Genomic DNA, 3407 nt, shown 5'->3' with positions numbered 1-3407 from the left:
TGGAGAGGGACTCGGAAACAAAGGAATTTCTGAAAATGAGAGGCGAGATGAGCCGGGAGAGGGAAGCGGCGGCGGGTCGGGGGCTTCGCTCCTTCCTTTTGGGGTGGGTTTTCCTCAAATTATTTTTGTGAAGCAAAGTCCGCTCTGCAAAGGCAAAGGCCGCAGCTCCCCCCGCGCCTCCCTCCCTCTCTCCTCTCTCTTTTTTTTTTCTTACAAAGCAGCAAACAAACAGCCGAACACCGAGGGCTTTTGAAGTGAAATGAGAGGGGAAAGCGTCTGCCGGGCCCGGGCTCGGAAATAGAACCATTAAACGGCGAGAAAGCAGAAATAAACCCATTCCTAAGTCCCCATTCTCCGCTCTTTTCTCCCCCCCGCCCAAGTTTTTCCTTCCACCGCCCGAGGCCGCGGTGAGGGCCGGGGCCGGCGGGACCCCGCACACGCAAAGTTTTGCTGAACTGCGGGGCCGAGCACAATGTCCAGCCTCGGCGAGGTCAAGGGGTTTGGGAGGTCAGTCCCGGCCGCAATACACAGCTAATCGCCTAGAAAACGTGTCCTCTGCCTGAACCCTGTCCCCCGAGCGGGGCTTTGCCGGCTCTGGGCTCTGCCTCCCCCCAAGTTTCAGCCTTTTCCTTCCCCGCGCTGTTCCCGCACCGCTCCCGGGAACGGGGCCGCGACACCCCCGCAGCGCCAGCGACCCCAGGACACCTCATCCTGGGAGAACGGCACCCCCCGGGACACCCGCATCACCCGGGATACCCGCACACCCCGGGATACCCGCACACTCCGGGATACCCGCACACTCCGGGACACCCGCACCCTGGGACACCCGCACCCCGGCGCTCTGTCCCCTTTGGGACACTTTGCCAGTCCCTCCCCAAACCGGCCCGTGACACGGACAGGGAGATCTTACTCGGAAAAGAAAAGGAAAAAGAAAAAGGGGAGGAAAAAGAGAAAAAATTATAATAAAAAAGGGACCGAGCGGGGTAACACCCCCCCCAGATCCCTGCCCGAGGGGTCCCGCCGCCGCCCCGCCGCCCTGCCCGGGGTCCCGCAGCAAAACCCCGCAGGGCCGAGCCCCAAACACGCACAGACCCAAATCGGGGAGAACAAAACAAAAAAACCCGCTTTCGCCACAAGGATCCCGCCTGCAAACTTTCTCTGCCCGCTCCCCTCGCTCACATCGGTCAAAATAAAACGAGAAAACAGAAGGAAAACCCCGCACAAGAATTCACGTGTTGTTTTTCTTTCTGCCTCTTTTTTTTTTTTCCTTTTAAGCTCTTTTTTTTTTTTTTTCTCTTTTGCTTTCCCCCAGCTTTCTCGTGAAAGGAGGCAATAAACCGATCAGAAATGCATGCCAAGAGAGCAGCTCTGTTACCTGGTTCGCTCCCACATCCTTTTTCCAACGCCCCAGAGACGGCCCTCATGGTTTGGGTGGTTTCTTCCAAAGTGAGAGGTCTGGGGGAGGGGGTGGCCTGGGGGGGGGCTGTTTTGGTTTTGTTTTTCTCCCCCAAAAATAAAGCTTTCACCTTTACGATCCAGATTTTATTATTAATATTATTATTTCCCCTGAAGATTCTTGTAGGACTCCGGGTGCTTTTTTCCCAACAGACGGTCTGCGGAGATTTGCTGTTGAATAACAATGGGAAAAGGATAAGTATTTAAAGAAAAGAAGTGATTAATGATTTTCTGTATAATTCTCGCATTTTTCTTGGCTTCTGTCTGCTTATAATGGCTGTGAACTTTTAGGTCCTATAGAAATCTTCTTTTCTCCCCCTTCTATCCTATTCATACTTTCCAGCTTTGATTTGCTTCTATAGACCCCGCATTCCTGGAAGCATATGCTTTTTTTTTTTTTTTTTTCCAACCTAGGGGATTTTTTTTTTTTTTTTTTTAAGAACGATTTTTTGCCATTCTTAGAAGCACTATCCTGAAAATAACACCCTCTTTACAACCCCGGCAGATCAAAGAGAGAAACGGTAAAATAAAATGCAACAACAACAACAAAACGCCCCAACCTCAGGCATTACAATAAAATACAGCCCTTGCCACCCTCCCTGGGAAAAAAAAAAAAAAAAAAAAAAAAAAAAAGGAAAAGAAAAAGAAACTTTAAAGGTTTACAGTTGCGACCTCTAAAACTGCGATAGTTAACCCAAAATACATCCATAAATCCATTTCCCCTACATCAGAGCGCGTACCGGATCTGTACCATGTGACTACATTAATATTATTTTAAAGTATTAAAATGTCAATGGAAAGAAAAAATCCAGCGGCCCTTTGTTTGAGCTGGGGGCAGGGGGACTTTTGGGGACACTTTATTTGCAAGGTGGCCGTGCGGTGACTTGAGCAGGACTGAAAGGGCTGACACAGAAACACACCCTGGTTTAAATATCTCAAACCCGGCCTTTGTGTCTGAATAACGCGGGCGATATTTCGGTCCTGCTGGGGGGCCTCGGAGAATTCCGGGAACATTGAACAAATAAGCAAAAGCTACACATATATATGTATGTTTTGGGGTTTTTTTTAGAGGCAAGTATAAGAAAATGATTATTTTCTTCAGCTGCTGCGGAGGCTTCCTCCCCCCGCGGACCCCCCCCTGCGCACAATAGTCTTTTCTTTTTTTTCGTATTTTTTTTTTTTTTTATTTGTAACTTAGAACTGGAATGTTATTTCGTCCTGAACAGTATTTTCGATACTTTCTATGAGAAAGAAAATGAAAATTAATACAAGAGCTGCGGCTCACAAAAGAAGCCATTTGTCTTCTTGATTATCTATTTGCTTGTCAGGCTATGAGCTATCGCAGGAGCCAGCTCCTTTGTAATATAAAAATACACAGAAAACCTGCAAACACCGAGAAACATCTGTGCAAAAATTAGACTCATTAATGCATTAACTACCTTGGAGAAGGAGATTTATTTATTTATTTATTTATTTAAAGTATAAATCGAGAAGGCTCTCTAGAGAAATAACGACGCCGCATCCATTCCTTACAGCAAAGCCAAGCGCTAATGACCACCTCTGTTTTGTCTGAGACCGGTTTGGGAAGAGCATATTAATATCTGCTTAGAACAAATAAATCATAATATGTAAGGCTTAGCAGTACTTAAGGCTGATATACCCCATAGTCAAACATCTTTTGTTTTCATTAGAGAGTTGAGGCTGTGCCACTGACAACAGAAATCCCTGTAAAAAAAGAAACGTGCTGTTTAATTAATTCCTTTAAAATAGATACATTTTTTTGTTCGTACCAGAATAAAGGGACAAATCCTCCCTCCCCCCCAAAAAAACCACACAGGGTCAGATTCACAATGAAAAAATTTATTTCCAATTGCGCTTTTTTTTGTCGTTGTTGGTTTTGTTCCTTTTCTCTGCTATTTACAGGTAATCACGGACACCAGGAAGGACAAAGG

General features: G+C 46.6%; 1 protein-coding gene across 2 annotated transcripts in view; it reads right to left on the bottom strand.

Annotated features, from left to right (window-relative positions):
* Window positions 1-3407, bottom strand: part of HOXB3 (homeobox B3) — a 64733-nt gene that overhangs the window by 26146 nt on the left and 35180 nt on the right. For both annotated transcript variants that reach the window (XM_014958992.1, XM_014958991.1), the window contains exon 2: window positions 1376-1626. The gene's annotated coding sequence lies outside the window, so the exon portion shown is untranslated. The remainder of the gene's footprint in view (window positions 1-1375; window positions 1627-3407) is intronic.

Source organism: Calidris pugnax, unplaced genomic scaffold (genome assembly GCF_001431845.1).
Source record: "Calidris pugnax isolate Ruff unplaced genomic scaffold, ASM143184v1 scaffold335, whole genome shotgun sequence".
Taxonomy (NCBI): Eukaryota; Metazoa; Chordata; class Aves; order Charadriiformes; family Scolopacidae; genus Calidris; species Calidris pugnax.
This window is presented reverse-complemented; position numbering and strand designations above follow the sequence as displayed.